Genomic DNA, 20,005 nt, shown 5'->3' on the forward strand with positions numbered 1-20,005 from the left:
CAGTAATTAACTCGGTTTGAGGGAGAATGTGCTAACCAAGTTTGCCAAGAAGACTTTGAAAACGACAAAACAGTACGAATCGGCAGGTGATTTCTGAAATAGCTCACCGCCTATTGTTGTGTAGGAGTGTAGAGTTCCAAATTTGGTTTGTAATCATGACTTTATTCCTTAGTCGTCTCGTCTCGTCCCGCAGACGTTTGTCGTGCTTGCGCTGTCATATGGACCACGACCCGAGCGGCAGCGAGCGGCAGTCGAGCAAAGTCGGGACAAGTCGGGACGGGGACAGGGACAGGAATGGTGCGAATGCACTGCAAACTACGCAGACACCTGGTGTGAGGCGCGGCGAGGCGAGGAAGCCCACATCGCTACCAGTGGCGCCCTCCAGCACGACACTGCACCACCCCGTACAGGCCCTCCGCTGGACACCAGGGACAAGATGCGTCCTCCGCTAGTGCCGAAGGCTGCACGCGCCCAGCGAATGACAGGAGGTGCAACGAGCAGCAGTGCGTCTCACACACGCGGCGGTGGGGCGCGCTCCCCGCACGCGTCCTCGAGGAACTGGCTGTTGCGGAAGGAAGTGCTTTCGTCAAATGCGGCGGAAAACTAACATTTTGTGTGTTGGGAAAAAAGCCGAACGCGAATTCTGCCGTGGTCCTACATTAGATGCGCGCCAACGGCCATACCATGATGGATACACCGGTTCTCGTCCGATCACCGAAGTTAAGCATCATTGGGCCCAGTTAGTACTTGGATGGGTGACCACCTGGGAAACCTGGGTGCTGTTGGCTACCTTCCTTTTTTTTTTTTTCGTTTTGGTATTATGTCGCTACCCCTGCCAGCCCAATTTTCAAACTACCTTTCTGTTGTGACAAAGATGCTTCCTTATGCCTTTTAAACTACTGTAATGGTACGAAAATGCAGTAATTAACTCGGTTTGAGGGAGAATGTGCTAACCAAGTTTGCCAAGAAGACTTTGAAAACGACAAAACAGTACGAATCGGCAGGTGATTTCTGAAATAGCTCACCGCCTATTGTTGTGTAGGAGTGTAGAGTTCCAAATTTGGTTTGTAATCATGACTTTATTCCTTAGTCGTCTCGTCTCGTCCCGCAGACGTTTGTCGTGCTTGCGCTGTCATATGGACCACGACCCGAGCGGCAGCGAGCGGCAGTCGAGCAAAGTCGGGACAAGTCGGGACGGGGACAGGGACAGGAATGGTGCGAATGCACTGCAAACTACGCAGACACCTGGTGTGAGGCGCGGCGAGGCGAGGAAGCCCACATCGCTACCAGTGGCGCCCTCCAGCACGACACTGCACCACCCCGTACAGGCCCTCCGCTGGACACCAGGGACAAGATGCGTCCTCCGCTAGTGCCGAAGGCTGCACGCGCCCAGCGAATGACAGGAGGTGCAACGAGCAGCAGTGCGTCTCACACACGCGGCGGTGGGGCGCGCTCCCCGCACGCGTCCTCGAGGAACTGGCTGTTGCGGAAGGAAGTGCTTTCGTCAAATGCGGCGGAAAACTAACATTTTGTGTGTTGGGAAAAAAGCCGAACGCGAATTCTGCCGTGGTCCTACATTAGATGCGCGCCAACGGCCATACCATGATGGATACACCGGTTCTCGTCCGATCACCGAAGTTAAGCATCATTGGGCCCAGTTAGTACTTGGATGGGTGACCACCTGGGAAACCTGGGTGCTGTTGGCTACCTTCCTTTTTTTTTTTTTCGTTTTGGTATTATGTCGCTACCCCTGCCAGCCCAATTTTCAAACTACCTTTCTGTTGTGACAAAGATGCTTCCTTATGCCTTTTAAACTACTGTAATGGTACGAAAATGCAGTAATTAACTCGGTTTGAGGGAGAATGTGCTAACCAAGTTTGCCAAGAAGACTTTGAAAACGACAAAACAGTACGAATCGGCAGGTGATTTCTGAAATAGCTCACCGCCTATTGTTGTGTAGGAGTGTAGAGTTCCAAATTTGGTTTGTAATCATGACTTTATTCCTTAGTCGTCTCGTCTCGTCCCGCAGACGTTTGTCGTGCTTGCGCTGTCATATGGACCACGACCCGAGCGGCAGCGAGCGGCAGTCGAGCAAAGTCGGGACAAGTCGGGACGGGGACAGGGACAGGAATGGTGCGAATGCACTGCAAACTACGCAGACACCTGGTGTGAGGCGCGGCGAGGCGAGGAAGCCCACATCGCTACCAGTGGCGCCCTCCAGCACGACACTGCACCACCCCGTACAGGCCCTCCGCTGGACACCAGGGACAAGATGCGTCCTCCGCTAGTGCCGAAGGCTGCACGCGCCCAGCGAATGACAGGAGGTGCAACGAGCAGCAGTGCGTCTCACACACGCGGCGGTGGGGCGCGCTCCCCGCACGCGTCCTCGAGGAACTGGCTGTTGCGGAAGGAAGTGCTTTCGTCAAATGCGGCGGAAAACTAACATTTTGTGTGTTGGGAAAAAAGCCGAACGCGAATTCTGCCGTGGTCCTACATTAGATGCGCGCCAACGGCCATACCATGATGGATACACCGGTTCTCGTCCGATCACCGAAGTTAAGCATCATTGGGCCCAGTTAGTACTTGGATGGGTGACCACCTGGGAAACCTGGGTGCTGTTGGCTACCTTCCTTTTTTTTTTTTTCGTTTTGGTATTATGTCGCTACCCCTGCCAGCCCAATTTTCAAACTACCTTTCTGTTGTGACAAAGATGCTTCCTTATGCCTTTTAAACTACTGTAATGGTACGAAAATGCAGTAATTAACTCGGTTTGAGGGAGAATGTGCTAACCAAGTTTGCCAAGAAGACTTTGAAAACGACAAAACAGTACGAATCGGCAGGTGATTTCTGAAATAGCTCACCGCCTATTGTTGTGTAGGAGTGTAGAGTTCCAAATTTGGTTTGTAATCATGACTTTATTCCTTAGTCGTCTCGTCTCGTCCCGCAGACGTTTGTCGTGCTTGCGCTGTCATATGGACCACGACCCGAGCGGCAGCGAGCGGCAGTCGAGCAAAGTCGGGACAAGTCGGGACGGGGACAGGGACAGGAATGGTGCGAATGCACTGCAAACTACGCAGACACCTGGTGTGAGGCGCGGCGAGGCGAGGAAGCCCACATCGCTACCAGTGGCGCCCTCCAGCACGACACTGCACCACCCCGTACAGGCCCTCCGCTGGACACCAGGGACAAGATGCGTCCTCCGCTAGTGCCGAAGGCTGCACGCGCCCAGCGAATGACAGGAGGTGCAACGAGCAGCAGTGCGTCTCACACACGCGGCGGTGGGGCGCGCTCCCCGCACGCGTCCTCGAGGAACTGGCTGTTGCGGAAGGAAGTGCTTTCGTCAAATGCGGCGGAAAACTAACATTTTGTGTGTTGGGAAAAAAGCCGAACGCGAATTCTGCCGTGGTCCTACATTAGATGCGCGCCAACGGCCATACCATGATGGATACACCGGTTCTCGTCCGATCACCGAAGTTAAGCATCATTGGGCCCAGTTAGTACTTGGATGGGTGACCACCTGGGAAACCTGGGTGCTGTTGGCTACCTTCCTTTTTTTTTTTTTCGTTTTGGTATTATGTCGCTACCCCTGCCAGCCCAATTTTCAAACTACCTTTCTGTTGTGACAAAGATGCTTCCTTATGCCTTTTAAACTACTGTAATGGTACGAAAATGCAGTAATTAACTCGGTTTGAGGGAGAATGTGCTAACCAAGTTTGCCAAGAAGACTTTGAAAACGACAAAACAGTACGAATCGGCAGGTGATTTCTGAAATAGCTCACCGCCTATTGTTGTGTAGGAGTGTAGAGTTCCAAATTTGGTTTGTAATCATGACTTTATTCCTTAGTCGTCTCGTCTCGTCCCGCAGACGTTTGTCGTGCTTGCGCTGTCATATGGACCACGACCCGAGCGGCAGCGAGCGGCAGTCGAGCAAAGTCGGGACAAGTCGGGACGGGGACAGGGACAGGAATGGTGCGAATGCACTGCAAACTACGCAGACACCTGGTGTGAGGCGCGGCGAGGCGAGGAAGCCCACATCGCTACCAGTGGCGCCCTCCAGCACGACACTGCACCACCCCGTACAGGCCCTCCGCTGGACACCAGGGACAAGATGCGTCCTCCGCTAGTGCCGAAGGCTGCACGCGCCCAGCGAATGACAGGAGGTGCAACGAGCAGCAGTGCGTCTCACACACGCGGCGGTGGGGCGCGCTCCCCGCACGCGTCCTCGAGGAACTGGCTGTTGCGGAAGGAAGTGCTTTCGTCAAATGCGGCGGAAAACTAACATTTTGTGTGTTGGGAAAAAAGCCGAACGCGAATTCTGCCGTGGTCCTACATTAGATGCGCGCCAACGGCCATACCATGATGGATACACCGGTTCTCGTCCGATCACCGAAGTTAAGCATCATTGGGCCCAGTTAGTACTTGGATGGGTGACCACCTGGGAAACCTGGGTGCTGTTGGCTACCTTCCTTTTTTTTTTTTTCGTTTTGGTATTATGTCGCTACCCCTGCCAGCCCAATTTTCAAACTACCTTTCTGTTGTGACAAAGATGCTTCCTTATGCCTTTTAAACTACTGTAATGGTACGAAAATGCAGTAATTAACTCGGTTTGAGGGAGAATGTGCTAACCAAGTTTGCCAAGAAGACTTTGAAAACGACAAAACAGTACGAATCGGCAGGTGATTTCTGAAATAGCTCACCGCCTATTGTTGTGTAGGAGTGTAGAGTTCCAAATTTGGTTTGTAATCATGACTTTATTCCTTAGTCGTCTCGTCTCGTCCCGCAGACGTTTGTCGTGCTTGCGCTGTCATATGGACCACGACCCGAGCGGCAGCGAGCGGCAGTCGAGCAAAGTCGGGACAAGTCGGGACGGGGACAGGGACAGGAATGGTGCGAATGCACTGCAAACTACGCAGACACCTGGTGTGAGGCGCGGCGAGGCGAGGAAGCCCACATCGCTACCAGTGGCGCCCTCCAGCACGACACTGCACCACCCCGTACAGGCCCTCCGCTGGACACCAGGGACAAGATGCGTCCTCCGCTAGTGCCGAAGGCTGCACGCGCCCAGCGAATGACAGGAGGTGCAACGAGCAGCAGTGCGTCTCACACACGCGGCGGTGGGGCGCGCTCCCCGCACGCGTCCTCGAGGAACTGGCTGTTGCGGAAGGAAGTGCTTTCGTCAAATGCGGCGGAAAACTAACATTTTGTGTGTTGGGAAAAAAGCCGAACGCGAATTCTGCCGTGGTCCTACATTAGATGCGCGCCAACGGCCATACCATGATGGATACACCGGTTCTCGTCCGATCACCGAAGTTAAGCATCATTGGGCCCAGTTAGTACTTGGATGGGTGACCACCTGGGAAACCTGGGTGCTGTTGGCTACCTTCCTTTTTTTTTTTTTCGTTTTGGTATTATGTCGCTACCCCTGCCAGCCCAATTTTCAAACTACCTTTCTGTTGTGACAAAGATGCTTCCTTATGCCTTTTAAACTACTGTAATGGTACGAAAATGCAGTAATTAACTCGGTTTGAGGGAGAATGTGCTAACCAAGTTTGCCAAGAAGACTTTGAAAACGACAAAACAGTACGAATCGGCAGGTGATTTCTGAAATAGCTCACCGCCTATTGTTGTGTAGGAGTGTAGAGTTCCAAATTTGGTTTGTAATCATGACTTTATTCCTTAGTCGTCTCGTCTCGTCCCGCAGACGTTTGTCGTGCTTGCGCTGTCATATGGACCACGACCCGAGCGGCAGCGAGCGGCAGTCGAGCAAAGTCGGGACAAGTCGGGACGGGGACAGGGACAGGAATGGTGCGAATGCACTGCAAACTACGCAGACACCTGGTGTGAGGCGCGGCGAGGCGAGGAAGCCCACATCGCTACCAGTGGCGCCCTCCAGCACGACACTGCACCACCCCGTACAGGCCCTCCGCTGGACACCAGGGACAAGATGCGTCCTCCGCTAGTGCCGAAGGCTGCACGCGCCCAGCGAATGACAGGAGGTGCAACGAGCAGCAGTGCGTCTCACACACGCGGCGGTGGGGCGCGCTCCCCGCACGCGTCCTCGAGGAACTGGCTGTTGCGGAAGGAAGTGCTTTCGTCAAATGCGGCGGAAAACTAACATTTTGTGTGTTGGGAAAAAAGCCGAACGCGAATTCTGCCGTGGTCCTACATTAGATGCGCGCCAACGGCCATACCATGATGGATACACCGGTTCTCGTCCGATCACCGAAGTTAAGCATCATTGGGCCCAGTTAGTACTTGGATGGGTGACCACCTGGGAAACCTGGGTGCTGTTGGCTACCTTCCTTTTTTTTTTTTTCGTTTTGGTATTATGTCGCTACCCCTGCCAGCCCAATTTTCAAACTACCTTTCTGTTGTGACAAAGATGCTTCCTTATGCCTTTTAAACTACTGTAATGGTACGAAAATGCAGTAATTAACTCGGTTTGAGGGAGAATGTGCTAACCAAGTTTGCCAAGAAGACTTTGAAAACGACAAAACAGTACGAATCGGCAGGTGATTTCTGAAATAGCTCACCGCCTATTGTTGTGTAGGAGTGTAGAGTTCCAAATTTGGTTTGTAATCATGACTTTATTCCTTAGTCGTCTCGTCTCGTCCCGCAGACGTTTGTCGTGCTTGCGCTGTCATATGGACCACGACCCGAGCGGCAGCGAGCGGCAGTCGAGCAAAGTCGGGACAAGTCGGGACGGGGACAGGGACAGGAATGGTGCGAATGCACTGCAAACTACGCAGACACCTGGTGTGAGGCGCGGCGAGGCGAGGAAGCCCACATCGCTACCAGTGGCGCCCTCCAGCACGACACTGCACCACCCCGTACAGGCCCTCCGCTGGACACCAGGGACAAGATGCGTCCTCCGCTAGTGCCGAAGGCTGCACGCGCCCAGCGAATGACAGGAGGTGCAACGAGCAGCAGTGCGTCTCACACACGCGGCGGTGGGGCGCGCTCCCCGCACGCGTCCTCGAGGAACTGGCTGTTGCGGAAGGAAGTGCTTTCGTCAAATGCGGCGGAAAACTAACATTTTGTGTGTTGGGAAAAAAGCCGAACGCGAATTCTGCCGTGGTCCTACATTAGATGCGCGCCAACGGCCATACCATGATGGATACACCGGTTCTCGTCCGATCACCGAAGTTAAGCATCATTGGGCCCAGTTAGTACTTGGATGGGTGACCACCTGGGAAACCTGGGTGCTGTTGGCTACCTTCCTTTTTTTTTTTTTCGTTTTGGTATTATGTCGCTACCCCTGCCAGCCCAATTTTCAAACTACCTTTCTGTTGTGACAAAGATGCTTCCTTATGCCTTTTAAACTACTGTAATGGTACGAAAATGCAGTAATTAACTCGGTTTGAGGGAGAATGTGCTAACCAAGTTTGCCAAGAAGACTTTGAAAACGACAAAACAGTACGAATCGGCAGGTGATTTCTGAAATAGCTCACCGCCTATTGTTGTGTAGGAGTGTAGAGTTCCAAATTTGGTTTGTAATCATGACTTTATTCCTTAGTCGTCTCGTCTCGTCCCGCAGACGTTTGTCGTGCTTGCGCTGTCATATGGACCACGACCCGAGCGGCAGCGAGCGGCAGTCGAGCAAAGTCGGGACAAGTCGGGACGGGGACAGGGACAGGAATGGTGCGAATGCACTGCAAACTACGCAGACACCTGGTGTGAGGCGCGGCGAGGCGAGGAAGCCCACATCGCTACCAGTGGCGCCCTCCAGCACGACACTGCACCACCCCGTACAGGCCCTCCGCTGGACACCAGGGACAAGATGCGTCCTCCGCTAGTGCCGAAGGCTGCACGCGCCCAGCGAATGACAGGAGGTGCAACGAGCAGCAGTGCGTCTCACACACGCGGCGGTGGGGCGCGCTCCCCGCACGCGTCCTCGAGGAACTGGCTGTTGCGGAAGGAAGTGCTTTCGTCAAATGCGGCGGAAAACTAACATTTTGTGTGTTGGGAAAAAAGCCGAACGCGAATTCTGCCGTGGTCCTACATTAGATGCGCGCCAACGGCCATACCATGATGGATACACCGGTTCTCGTCCGATCACCGAAGTTAAGCATCATTGGGCCCAGTTAGTACTTGGATGGGTGACCACCTGGGAAACCTGGGTGCTGTTGGCTACCTTCCTTTTTTTTTTTTTCGTTTTGGTATTATGTCGCTACCCCTGCCAGCCCAATTTTCAAACTACCTTTCTGTTGTGACAAAGATGCTTCCTTATGCCTTTTAAACTACTGTAATGGTACGAAAATGCAGTAATTAACTCGGTTTGAGGGAGAATGTGCTAACCAAGTTTGCCAAGAAGACTTTGAAAACGACAAAACAGTACGAATCGGCAGGTGATTTCTGAAATAGCTCACCGCCTATTGTTGTGTAGGAGTGTAGAGTTCCAAATTTGGTTTGTAATCATGACTTTATTCCTTAGTCGTCTCGTCTCGTCCCGCAGACGTTTGTCGTGCTTGCGCTGTCATATGGACCACGACCCGAGCGGCAGCGAGCGGCAGTCGAGCAAAGTCGGGACAAGTCGGGACGGGGACAGGGACAGGAATGGTGCGAATGCACTGCAAACTACGCAGACACCTGGTGTGAGGCGCGGCGAGGCGAGGAAGCCCACATCGCTACCAGTGGCGCCCTCCAGCACGACACTGCACCACCCCGTACAGGCCCTCCGCTGGACACCAGGGACAAGATGCGTCCTCCGCTAGTGCCGAAGGCTGCACGCGCCCAGCGAATGACAGGAGGTGCAACGAGCAGCAGTGCGTCTCACACACGCGGCGGTGGGGCGCGCTCCCCGCACGCGTCCTCGAGGAACTGGCTGTTGCGGAAGGAAGTGCTTTCGTCAAATGCGGCGGAAAACTAACATTTTGTGTGTTGGGAAAAAAGCCGAACGCGAATTCTGCCGTGGTCCTACATTAGATGCGCGCCAACGGCCATACCATGATGGATACACCGGTTCTCGTCCGATCACCGAAGTTAAGCATCATTGGGCCCAGTTAGTACTTGGATGGGTGACCACCTGGGAAACCTGGGTGCTGTTGGCTACCTTCCTTTTTTTTTTTTTCGTTTTGGTATTATGTCGCTACCCCTGCCAGCCCAATTTTCAAACTACCTTTCTGTTGTGACAAAGATGCTTCCTTATGCCTTTTAAACTACTGTAATGGTACGAAAATGCAGTAATTAACTCGGTTTGAGGGAGAATGTGCTAACCAAGTTTGCCAAGAAGACTTTGAAAACGACAAAACAGTACGAATCGGCAGGTGATTTCTGAAATAGCTCACCGCCTATTGTTGTGTAGGAGTGTAGAGTTCCAAATTTGGTTTGTAATCATGACTTTATTCCTTAGTCGTCTCGTCTCGTCCCGCAGACGTTTGTCGTGCTTGCGCTGTCATATGGACCACGACCCGAGCGGCAGCGAGCGGCAGTCGAGCAAAGTCGGGACAAGTCGGGACGGGGACAGGGACAGGAATGGTGCGAATGCACTGCAAACTACGCAGACACCTGGTGTGAGGCGCGGCGAGGCGAGGAAGCCCACATCGCTACCAGTGGCGCCCTCCAGCACGACACTGCACCACCCCGTACAGGCCCTCCGCTGGACACCAGGGACAAGATGCGTCCTCCGCTAGTGCCGAAGGCTGCACGCGCCCAGCGAATGACAGGAGGTGCAACGAGCAGCAGTGCGTCTCACACACGCGGCGGTGGGGCGCGCTCCCCGCACGCGTCCTCGAGGAACTGGCTGTTGCGGAAGGAAGTGCTTTCGTCAAATGCGGCGGAAAACTAACATTTTGTGTGTTGGGAAAAAAGCCGAACGCGAATTCTGCCGTGGTCCTACATTAGATGCGCGCCAACGGCCATACCATGATGGATACACCGGTTCTCGTCCGATCACCGAAGTTAAGCATCATTGGGCCCAGTTAGTACTTGGATGGGTGACCACCTGGGAAACCTGGGTGCTGTTGGCTACCTTCCTTTTTTTTTTTTTCGTTTTGGTATTATGTCGCTACCCCTGCCAGCCCAATTTTCAAACTACCTTTCTGTTGTGACAAAGATGCTTCCTTATGCCTTTTAAACTACTGTAATGGTACGAAAATGCAGTAATTAACTCGGTTTGAGGGAGAATGTGCTAACCAAGTTTGCCAAGAAGACTTTGAAAACGACAAAACAGTACGAATCGGCAGGTGATTTCTGAAATAGCTCACCGCCTATTGTTGTGTAGGAGTGTAGAGTTCCAAATTTGGTTTGTAATCATGACTTTATTCCTTAGTCGTCTCGTCTCGTCCCGCAGACGTTTGTCGTGCTTGCGCTGTCATATGGACCACGACCCGAGCGGCAGCGAGCGGCAGTCGAGCAAAGTCGGGACAAGTCGGGACGGGGACAGGGACAGGAATGGTGCGAATGCACTGCAAACTACGCAGACACCTGGTGTGAGGCGCGGCGAGGCGAGGAAGCCCACATCGCTACCAGTGGCGCCCTCCAGCACGACACTGCACCACCCCGTACAGGCCCTCCGCTGGACACCAGGGACAAGATGCGTCCTCCGCTAGTGCCGAAGGCTGCACGCGCCCAGCGAATGACAGGAGGTGCAACGAGCAGCAGTGCGTCTCACACACGCGGCGGTGGGGCGCGCTCCCCGCACGCGTCCTCGAGGAACTGGCTGTTGCGGAAGGAAGTGCTTTCGTCAAATGCGGCGGAAAACTAACATTTTGTGTGTTGGGAAAAAAGCCGAACGCGAATTCTGCCGTGGTCCTACATTAGATGCGCGCCAACGGCCATACCATGATGGATACACCGGTTCTCGTCCGATCACCGAAGTTAAGCATCATTGGGCCCAGTTAGTACTTGGATGGGTGACCACCTGGGAAACCTGGGTGCTGTTGGCTACCTTCCTTTTTTTTTTTTTCGTTTTGGTATTATGTCGCTACCCCTGCCAGCCCAATTTTCAAACTACCTTTCTGTTGTGACAAAGATGCTTCCTTATGCCTTTTAAACTACTGTAATGGTACGAAAATGCAGTAATTAACTCGGTTTGAGGGAGAATGTGCTAACCAAGTTTGCCAAGAAGACTTTGAAAACGACAAAACAGTACGAATCGGCAGGTGATTTCTGAAATAGCTCACCGCCTATTGTTGTGTAGGAGTGTAGAGTTCCAAATTTGGTTTGTAATCATGACTTTATTCCTTAGTCGTCTCGTCTCGTCCCGCAGACGTTTGTCGTGCTTGCGCTGTCATATGGACCACGACCCGAGCGGCAGCGAGCGGCAGTCGAGCAAAGTCGGGACAAGTCGGGACGGGGACAGGGACAGGAATGGTGCGAATGCACTGCAAACTACGCAGACACCTGGTGTGAGGCGCGGCGAGGCGAGGAAGCCCACATCGCTACCAGTGGCGCCCTCCAGCACGACACTGCACCACCCCGTACAGGCCCTCCGCTGGACACCAGGGACAAGATGCGTCCTCCGCTAGTGCCGAAGGCTGCACGCGCCCAGCGAATGACAGGAGGTGCAACGAGCAGCAGTGCGTCTCACACACGCGGCGGTGGGGCGCGCTCCCCGCACGCGTCCTCGAGGAACTGGCTGTTGCGGAAGGAAGTGCTTTCGTCAAATGCGGCGGAAAACTAACATTTTGTGTGTTGGGAAAAAAGCCGAACGCGAATTCTGCCGTGGTCCTACATTAGATGCGCGCCAACGGCCATACCATGATGGATACACCGGTTCTCGTCCGATCACCGAAGTTAAGCATCATTGGGCCCAGTTAGTACTTGGATGGGTGACCACCTGGGAAACCTGGGTGCTGTTGGCTACCTTCCTTTTTTTTTTTTTCGTTTTGGTATTATGTCGCTACCCCTGCCAGCCCAATTTTCAAACTACCTTTCTGTTGTGACAAAGATGCTTCCTTATGCCTTTTAAACTACTGTAATGGTACGAAAATGCAGTAATTAACTCGGTTTGAGGGAGAATGTGCTAACCAAGTTTGCCAAGAAGACTTTGAAAACGACAAAACAGTACGAATCGGCAGGTGATTTCTGAAATAGCTCACCGCCTATTGTTGTGTAGGAGTGTAGAGTTCCAAATTTGGTTTGTAATCATGACTTTATTCCTTAGTCGTCTCGTCTCGTCCCGCAGACGTTTGTCGTGCTTGCGCTGTCATATGGACCACGACCCGAGCGGCAGCGAGCGGCAGTCGAGCAAAGTCGGGACAAGTCGGGACGGGGACAGGGACAGGAATGGTGCGAATGCACTGCAAACTACGCAGACACCTGGTGTGAGGCGCGGCGAGGCGAGGAAGCCCACATCGCTACCAGTGGCGCCCTCCAGCACGACACTGCACCACCCCGTACAGGCCCTCCGCTGGACACCAGGGACAAGATGCGTCCTCCGCTAGTGCCGAAGGCTGCACGCGCCCAGCGAATGACAGGAGGTGCAACGAGCAGCAGTGCGTCTCACACACGCGGCGGTGGGGCGCGCTCCCCGCACGCGTCCTCGAGGAACTGGCTGTTGCGGAAGGAAGTGCTTTCGTCAAATGCGGCGGAAAACTAACATTTTGTGTGTTGGGAAAAAAGCCGAACGCGAATTCTGCCGTGGTCCTACATTAGATGCGCGCCAACGGCCATACCATGATGGATACACCGGTTCTCGTCCGATCACCGAAGTTAAGCATCATTGGGCCCAGTTAGTACTTGGATGGGTGACCACCTGGGAAACCTGGGTGCTGTTGGCTACCTTCCTTTTTTTTTTTTTCGTTTTGGTATTATGTCGCTACCCCTGCCAGCCCAATTTTCAAACTACCTTTCTGTTGTGACAAAGATGCTTCCTTATGCCTTTTAAACTACTGTAATGGTACGAAAATGCAGTAATTAACTCGGTTTGAGGGAGAATGTGCTAACCAAGTTTGCCAAGAAGACTTTGAAAACGACAAAACAGTACGAATCGGCAGGTGATTTCTGAAATAGCTCACCGCCTATTGTTGTGTAGGAGTGTAGAGTTCCAAATTTGGTTTGTAATCATGACTTTATTCCTTAGTCGTCTCGTCTCGTCCCGCAGACGTTTGTCGTGCTTGCGCTGTCATATGGACCACGACCCGAGCGGCAGCGAGCGGCAGTCGAGCAAAGTCGGGACAAGTCGGGACGGGGACAGGGACAGGAATGGTGCGAATGCACTGCAAACTACGCAGACACCTGGTGTGAGGCGCGGCGAGGCGAGGAAGCCCACATCGCTACCAGTGGCGCCCTCCAGCACGACACTGCACCACCCCGTACAGGCCCTCCGCTGGACACCAGGGACAAGATGCGTCCTCCGCTAGTGCCGAAGGCTGCACGCGCCCAGCGAATGACAGGAGGTGCAACGAGCAGCAGTGCGTCTCACACACGCGGCGGTGGGGCGCGCTCCCCGCACGCGTCCTCGAGGAACTGGCTGTTGCGGAAGGAAGTGCTTTCGTCAAATGCGGCGGAAAACTAACATTTTGTGTGTTGGGAAAAAAGCCGAACGCGAATTCTGCCGTGGTCCTACATTAGATGCGCGCCAACGGCCATACCATGATGGATACACCGGTTCTCGTCCGATCACCGAAGTTAAGCATCATTGGGCCCAGTTAGTACTTGGATGGGTGACCACCTGGGAAACCTGGGTGCTGTTGGCTACCTTCCTTTTTTTTTTTTTCGTTTTGGTATTATGTCGCTACCCCTGCCAGCCCAATTTTCAAACTACCTTTCTGTTGTGACAAAGATGCTTCCTTATGCCTTTTAAACTACTGTAATGGTACGAAAATGCAGTAATTAACTCGGTTTGAGGGAGAATGTGCTAACCAAGTTTGCCAAGAAGACTTTGAAAACGACAAAACAGTACGAATCGGCAGGTGATTTCTGAAATAGCTCACCGCCTATTGTTGTGTAGGAGTGTAGAGTTCCAAATTTGGTTTGTAATCATGACTTTATTCCTTAGTCGTCTCGTCTCGTCCCGCAGACGTTTGTCGTGCTTGCGCTGTCATATGGACCACGACCCGAGCGGCAGCGAGCGGCAGTCGAGCAAAGTCGGGACAAGTCGGGACGGGGACAGGGACAGGAATGGTGCGAATGCACTGCAAACTACGCAGACACCTGGTGTGAGGCGCGGCGAGGCGAGGAAGCCCACATCGCTACCAGTGGCGCCCTCCAGCACGACACTGCACCACCCCGTACAGGCCCTCCGCTGGACACCAGGGACAAGATGCGTCCTCCGCTAGTGCCGAAGGCTGCACGCGCCCAGCGAATGACAGGAGGTGCAACGAGCAGCAGTGCGTCTCACACACGCGGCGGTGGGGCGCGCTCCCCGCACGCGTCCTCGAGGAACTGGCTGTTGCGGAAGGAAGTGCTTTCGTCAAATGCGGCGGAAAACTAACATTTTGTGTGTTGGGAAAAAAGCCGAACGCGAATTCTGCCGTGGTCCTACATTAGATGCGCGCCAACGGCCATACCATGATGGATACACCGGTTCTCGTCCGATCACCGAAGTTAAGCATCATTGGGCCCAGTTAGTACTTGGATGGGTGACCACCTGGGAAACCTGGGTGCTGTTGGCTACCTTCCTTTTTTTTTTTTCGTTTTGGTATTATGTCGCTACCCCTGCCAGCCCAATTTTCAAACTACCTTTCTGTTGTGACAAAGATGCTTCCTTATGCCTTTTAAACTACTGTAATGGTACGAAAATGCAGTAATTAACTCGGTTTGAGGGAGAATGTGCTAACCAAGTTTGCCAAGAAGACTTTGAAAACGACAAAACAGTACGAATCGGCAGGTGATTTCTGAAATAGCTCACCGCCTATTGTTGTGTAGGAGTGTAGAGTTCCAAATTTGGTTTGTAATCATGACTTTATTCCTTAGTCGTCTCGTCTCGTCCCGCAGACGTTTGTCGTGCTTGCGCTGTCATATGGACCACGACCCGAGCGGCAGCGAGCGGCAGTCGAGCAAAGTCGGGACAAGTCGGGACGGGGACAGGGACAGGAATGGTGCGAATGCACTGCAAACTACGCAGACACCTGGTGTGAGGCGCGGCGAGGCGAGGAAGCCCACATCGCTACCAGTGGCGCCCTCCAGCACGACACTGCACCACCCCGTACAGGCCCTCCGCTGGACACCAGGGACAAGATGCGTCCTCCGCTAGTGCCGAAGGCTGCACGCGCCCAGCGAATGACAGGAGGTGCAACGAGCAGCAGTGCGTCTCACACACGCGGCGGTGGGGCGCGCTCCCCGCACGCGTCCTCGAGGAACTGGCTGTTGCGGAAGGAAGTGCTTTCGTCAAATGCGGCGGAAAACTAACATTTTGTGTGTTGGGAAAAAAGCCGAACGCGAATTCTGCCGTGGTCCTACATTAGATGCGCGCCAACGGCCATACCATGATGGATACACCGGTTCTCGTCCGATCACCGAAGTTAAGCATCATTGGGCCCAGTTAGTACTTGGATGGGTGACCACCTGGGAAACCTGGGTGCTGTTGGCTACCTTCCTTTTTTTTTTTTCGTTTTGGTATTATGTCGCTACCCCTGCCAGCCCAATTTTCAAACTACCTTTCTGTTGTGACAAAGATGCTTCCTTATGCCTTTTAAACTACTGTAATGGTACGAAAATGCAGTAATTAACTCGGTTTGAGGGAGAATGTGCTAACCAAGTTTGCCAAGAAGACTTTGAAAACGACAAAACAGTACGAATCGGCAGGTGATTTCTGAAATAGCTCACCGCCTATTGTTGTGTAGGAGTGTAGAGTTCCAAATTTGGTTTGTAATCATGACTTTATTCCTTAGTCGTCTCGTCTCGTCCCGCAGACGTTTGTCGTGCTTGCGCTGTCATATGGACCACGACCCGAGCGGCAGCGAGCGGCAGTCGAGCAAAGTCGGGACAAGTCGGGACGGGGACAGGGACAGGAATGGTGCGAATGCACTGCAAACTACGCAGACACCTGGTGTGAGGCGCGGCGAGGCGAGGAAGCCCACATCGCTACCAGTGGCGCCCTCCAGCACGACACTGCACCACCCCGTACAGGCCCTCCGCTGGACACCAGGGACAAGATGCGTCCTCCGCTAGTGCCGAAGGCTGCACGCGCCCAGCGAATGACAGGAGGTGCAACGAGCAGCAGTGCGTCTCACACACGCGGCGGTGGGGCGCGCTCCCCGCACGCGTCCTCGAGGAACTGGCTGTTGCGGAAGGAAGTGCTTTCGTCAAATGCGGCGGAAAACTAACATTTTGTGTGTTGGGAAAAAAGCCGAACGCGAATTCTGCCGTGGTCCTACATTAGATGCGCGCCAACGGCCATACCATGATGGATACACCGGTTCTCGTCCGATCACCGAAGTTAAGCATCATTGGGCCCAGTTAGTACTTGGATGGGTGACCACCTGGGAAACCTGGGTGCTGTTGGCTACCTTCCTTTTTTTTTTTTCGTTTTGGTATTATGTCGCTACCCCTGCCAGCCCAATTTTCAAACTACCTTTCTGTTGTGACAAAGATGCTTCCTTATGCCTTTTAAACTACTGTAATGGTACGAAAATGCAGTAATTAACTCGGTTTGAGGGAGAATGTGCTAACCAAGTTTGCCAAGAAGACTTTGAAAACGACAAAACAGTACGAATCGGCAGGTGATTTCTGAAATAGCTCACCGCCTATTGTTGTGTAGGAGTGTAGAGTTCCAAATTTGGTTTGTAATCATGACTTTATTCCTTAGTCGTCTCGTCTCGTCCCGCAGACGTTTGTCGTGCTTGCGCTGTCATATGGACCACGACCCGAGCGGCAGCGAGCGGCAGTCGAGCAAAGTCGGGACAAGTCGGGACGGGGACAGGGACAGGAATGGTGCGAATGCACTGCAAACTACGCAGACACCTGGTGTGAGGCGCGGCGAGGCGAGGAAGCCCACATCGCTACCAGTGGCGCCCTCCAGCACGACACTGCACCACCCCGTACAGGCCCTCCGCTGGACACCAGGGACAAGATGCGTCCTCCGCTAGTGCCGAAGGCTGCACGCGCCCAGCGAATGACAGGAGGTGCAACGAGCAGCAGTGCGTCTCACACACGCGGCGGTGGGGCGCGCTCCCCGCACGCGTCCTCGAGGAACTGGCTGTTGCGGAAGGAAGTGCTTTCGTCAAATGCGGCGGAAAACTAACATTTTGTGTGTTGGGAAAAAAGCCGAACGCGAATTCTGCCGTGGTCCTACATTAGATGCGCGCCAACGGCCATACCATGATGGATACACCGGTTCTCGTCCGATCACCGAAGTTAAGCATCATTGGGCCCAGTTAGTACTTGGATGGGTGACCACCTGGGAAACCTGGGTGCTGTTGGCTACCTTCCTTTTTTTTTTTTTCGTTTTGGTATTATGTCGCTACCCCTGCCAGCCCAATTTTCAAACTACCTTTCTGTTGTGACAAAGATGCTTCCTTATGCCTTTTAAACTACTGTAATGGTACGAAAATGCAGTAATTAACTCGGTTTGAGGGAGAATGTGCTAACCAAGTTTGCCAAGAAGACTTTGAAAACGACAAAACAGTACGAATCGGCAGGTGATTTCTGAAATAGCTCACCGCCTATTGTTGTGTAGGAGTGTAGAGTTCCAAATTTGGTTTGTAATCATGACTTTATTCCTTAGTCGTCTCGTCTCGTCCCGCAGACGTTTGTCGTGCTTGCGCTGTCATATGGACCACGACCCGAGCGGCAGCGAGCGGCAGTCGAGCAAAGTCGGGACAAGTCGGGACGGGGACAGGGACAGGAATGGTGCGAATGCACTGCAAACTACGCAGACACCTGGTGTGAGGCGCGGCGAGGCGAGGAAGCCCACATCGCTACCAGTGGCGCCCTCCAGCACGACACTGCACCACCCCGTACAGGCCCTCCGCTGGACACCAGGGACAAGATGCGTCCTCCGCTAGTGCCGAAGGCTGCACGCGCCCAGCGAATGACAGGAGGTGCAACGAGCAGCAGTGCGTCTCACACACGCGGCGGTGGGGCGCGCTCCCCGCACGCGTCCTCGAGGAACTGGCTGTTGCGGAAGGAAGTGCTTTCGTCAAATGCGGCGGAAAACTAACATTTTGTGTGTTGGGAAAAAAGCCGAACGCGAATTCTGCCGTGGTCCTACATTAGATGCGCGCCAACGGCCATACCATGATGGATACACCGGTTCTCGTCCGATCACCGAAGTTAAGCATCATTGGGCCCAGTTAGTACTTGGATGGGTGACCACCTGGGAAACCTGGGTGCTGTTGGCTACCTTCCTTTTTTTTTTTTTCGTTTTGGTATTATGTCGCTACCCCTGCCAGCCCAATTTTCAAACTACCTTTCTGTTGTGACAAAGATGCTTCCTTATGCCTTTTAAACTACTGTAATGGTACGAAAATGCAGTAATTAACTCGGTTTGAGGGAGAATGTGCTAACCAAGTTTGCCAAGAAGACTTTGAAAACGACAAAACAGTACGAATCGGCAGGTGATTTCTGAAATAGCTCACCGCCTATTGTTGTGTAGGAGTGTAGAGTTCCAAATTTGGTTTGTAATCATGACTTTATTCCTTAGTCGTCTCGTCTCGTCCCGCAGACGTTTGTCGTGCTTGCGCTGTCATATGGACCACGACCCGAGCGGCAGCGAGCGGCAGTCGAGCAAAGTCGGGACAAGTCGGGACGGGGACAGGGACAGGAATGGTGCGAATGCACTGCAAACTACGCAGACACCTGGTGTGAGGCGCGGCGAGGCGAGGAAGCCCACATCGCTACCAGTGGCGCCCTCCAGCACGACACTGCACCACCCCGTACAGGCCCTCCGCTGGACACCAGGGACAAGATGCGTCCTCCGCTAGTGCCGAAGGCTGCACGCGCCCAGCGAATGACAGGAGGTGCAACGAGCAGCAGTGCGTCTCACACACGCGGCGGTGGGGCGCGCTCCCCGCACGCGTCCTCGAGGAACTGGCTGTTGCGGAAGGAAGTGCTTTCGTCAAATGCGGCGGAAAACTAACATTTTGTGTGTTGGGAAAAAAGCCGAACGCGAATTCTGCCGTGGTCCTACATTAGATGCGCGCCAACGGCCATACCATGATGGATACACCGGTTCTCGTCCGATCACCGAAGTTAAGCATCATTGGGCCCAGTTAGTACTTGGATGGGTGACCACCTGGGAAACCTGGGTGCTGTTGGCTACCTTCCTTTTTTTTTTTTTCGTTTTGGTATTATGTCGCTACCCCTGCCAGCCCAATTTTCAAACTACCTTTCTGTTGTGACAAAGATGCTTCCTTATGCCTTTTAAACTACTGTAATGGTACGAAAATGCAGTAATTAACTCGGTTTGAGGGAGAATGTGCTAACCAAGTTTGCCAAGAAGACTTTGAAAACGACAAAACAGTACGAATCGGCAGGTGATTTCTGAAATAGCTCACCGCCTATTGTTGTGTAGGAGTGTAGAGTTCCAAATTTGGTTTGTAATCATGACTTTATTCCTTAGTCGTCTCGTCTCGTCCCGCAGACGTTTGTCGTGCTTGCGCTGTCATATGGACCACGACCCGAGCGGCAGCGAGCGGCAGTCGAGCAAAGTCGGGACAAGTCGGGACGGGGACAGGGACAGGAATGGTGCGAATGCACTGCAAACTACGCAGACACCTGGTGTGAGGCGCGGCGAGGCGAGGAAGCCCACATCGCTACCAGTGGCGCCCTCCAGCACGACACTGCACCACCCCGTACAGGCCCTCCGCTGGACACCAGGGACAAGATGCGTCCTCCGCTAGTGCCGAAGGCTGCACGCGCCCAGCGAATGACAGGAGGTGCAACGAGCAGCAGTGCGTCTCACACACGCGGCGGTGGGGCGCGCTCCCCGCACGCGTCCTCGAGGAACTGGCTGTTGCGGAAGGAAGTGCTTTCGTCAAATGCGGCGGAAAACTAACATTTTGTGTGTTGGGAAAAAAGCCGAACGCGAATTCTGCCGTGGTCCTACATTAGATGCGCGCCAACGGCCATACCATGATGGATACACCGGTTCTCGTCCGATCACCGAAGTTAAGCATCA

The 20,005-nt window shown here is 53.5% G+C and overlaps 21 non-coding genes across 21 annotated transcripts; all 21 read left to right on the forward strand.

Annotated features, from left to right (window-relative positions):
* Nucleotides 1–669: 669 nt before the first annotated feature.
* Nucleotides 670–788, forward strand: LOC124616796. The gene has a single exon (XR_006979886.1). It is a non-coding gene; the product is annotated as a 5S ribosomal RNA (ribosomal RNA).
* A 799-nt stretch (nucleotides 789–1,587) lies between these two features.
* On the forward strand, nucleotides 1,588–1,706 carry LOC124616960. The gene has a single exon (XR_006979942.1). It is a non-coding gene; the product is annotated as a 5S ribosomal RNA (ribosomal RNA).
* Nucleotides 1,707–2,505: 799 nt separating this feature from the next.
* LOC124617076 lies at nucleotides 2,506–2,624 on the forward strand. The gene has a single exon (XR_006979953.1). It is a non-coding gene; the product is annotated as a 5S ribosomal RNA (ribosomal RNA).
* Nucleotides 2,625–3,423: 799 nt separating this feature from the next.
* LOC124617293 lies at nucleotides 3,424–3,542 on the forward strand. Its single transcript, XR_006980030.1, has one exon. It is a non-coding gene; the product is annotated as a 5S ribosomal RNA (ribosomal RNA).
* A 799-nt stretch (nucleotides 3,543–4,341) lies between these two features.
* Nucleotides 4,342–4,460, forward strand: LOC124617412. Its single transcript, XR_006980041.1, has one exon. It is a non-coding gene; the product is annotated as a 5S ribosomal RNA (ribosomal RNA).
* A 799-nt stretch (nucleotides 4,461–5,259) lies between these two features.
* On the forward strand, nucleotides 5,260–5,378 carry LOC124616851. The gene has a single exon (XR_006979892.1). It is a non-coding gene; the product is annotated as a 5S ribosomal RNA (ribosomal RNA).
* Nucleotides 5,379–6,177: 799 nt separating this feature from the next.
* Nucleotides 6,178–6,296, forward strand: LOC124616863. The gene has a single exon (XR_006979903.1). It is a non-coding gene; the product is annotated as a 5S ribosomal RNA (ribosomal RNA).
* Nucleotides 6,297–7,095: 799 nt separating this feature from the next.
* LOC124616875 lies at nucleotides 7,096–7,214 on the forward strand. The gene has a single exon (XR_006979914.1). It is a non-coding gene; the product is annotated as a 5S ribosomal RNA (ribosomal RNA).
* A 799-nt stretch (nucleotides 7,215–8,013) lies between these two features.
* LOC124616886 lies at nucleotides 8,014–8,132 on the forward strand. The gene has a single exon (XR_006979925.1). It is a non-coding gene; the product is annotated as a 5S ribosomal RNA (ribosomal RNA).
* A 799-nt stretch (nucleotides 8,133–8,931) lies between these two features.
* On the forward strand, nucleotides 8,932–9,050 carry LOC124616897. The gene has a single exon (XR_006979936.1). It is a non-coding gene; the product is annotated as a 5S ribosomal RNA (ribosomal RNA).
* Nucleotides 9,051–9,849: 799 nt separating this feature from the next.
* Nucleotides 9,850–9,968, forward strand: LOC124616908. The gene has a single exon (XR_006979937.1). It is a non-coding gene; the product is annotated as a 5S ribosomal RNA (ribosomal RNA).
* Nucleotides 9,969–10,767: 799 nt separating this feature from the next.
* LOC124616920 lies at nucleotides 10,768–10,886 on the forward strand. The gene has a single exon (XR_006979938.1). It is a non-coding gene; the product is annotated as a 5S ribosomal RNA (ribosomal RNA).
* A 799-nt stretch (nucleotides 10,887–11,685) lies between these two features.
* LOC124616931 lies at nucleotides 11,686–11,804 on the forward strand. The gene has a single exon (XR_006979939.1). It is a non-coding gene; the product is annotated as a 5S ribosomal RNA (ribosomal RNA).
* Nucleotides 11,805–12,603: 799 nt separating this feature from the next.
* LOC124616943 lies at nucleotides 12,604–12,722 on the forward strand. Its single transcript, XR_006979940.1, has one exon. It is a non-coding gene; the product is annotated as a 5S ribosomal RNA (ribosomal RNA).
* Nucleotides 12,723–13,521: 799 nt separating this feature from the next.
* LOC124616954 lies at nucleotides 13,522–13,640 on the forward strand. The gene has a single exon (XR_006979941.1). It is a non-coding gene; the product is annotated as a 5S ribosomal RNA (ribosomal RNA).
* A 799-nt stretch (nucleotides 13,641–14,439) lies between these two features.
* On the forward strand, nucleotides 14,440–14,558 carry LOC124616966. Its single transcript, XR_006979943.1, has one exon. It is a non-coding gene; the product is annotated as a 5S ribosomal RNA (ribosomal RNA).
* Nucleotides 14,559–15,356: 798 nt separating this feature from the next.
* Nucleotides 15,357–15,475, forward strand: LOC124616978. Its single transcript, XR_006979944.1, has one exon. It is a non-coding gene; the product is annotated as a 5S ribosomal RNA (ribosomal RNA).
* A 798-nt stretch (nucleotides 15,476–16,273) lies between these two features.
* Nucleotides 16,274–16,392, forward strand: LOC124616989. Its single transcript, XR_006979945.1, has one exon. It is a non-coding gene; the product is annotated as a 5S ribosomal RNA (ribosomal RNA).
* A 798-nt stretch (nucleotides 16,393–17,190) lies between these two features.
* Nucleotides 17,191–17,309, forward strand: LOC124617002. The gene has a single exon (XR_006979946.1). It is a non-coding gene; the product is annotated as a 5S ribosomal RNA (ribosomal RNA).
* A 799-nt stretch (nucleotides 17,310–18,108) lies between these two features.
* Nucleotides 18,109–18,227, forward strand: LOC124617013. Its single transcript, XR_006979947.1, has one exon. It is a non-coding gene; the product is annotated as a 5S ribosomal RNA (ribosomal RNA).
* A 799-nt stretch (nucleotides 18,228–19,026) lies between these two features.
* On the forward strand, nucleotides 19,027–19,145 carry LOC124617024. Its single transcript, XR_006979948.1, has one exon. It is a non-coding gene; the product is annotated as a 5S ribosomal RNA (ribosomal RNA).
* The last annotated feature ends 860 nt before the right edge of the window (nucleotides 19,146–20,005 follow it).

The sequence above is a fragment of the Schistocerca americana genome, chromosome 5, assembly GCF_021461395.2.
Source record: "Schistocerca americana isolate TAMUIC-IGC-003095 chromosome 5, iqSchAmer2.1, whole genome shotgun sequence".
Taxonomy (NCBI): domain Eukaryota; kingdom Metazoa; phylum Arthropoda; class Insecta; order Orthoptera; family Acrididae; genus Schistocerca; species Schistocerca americana.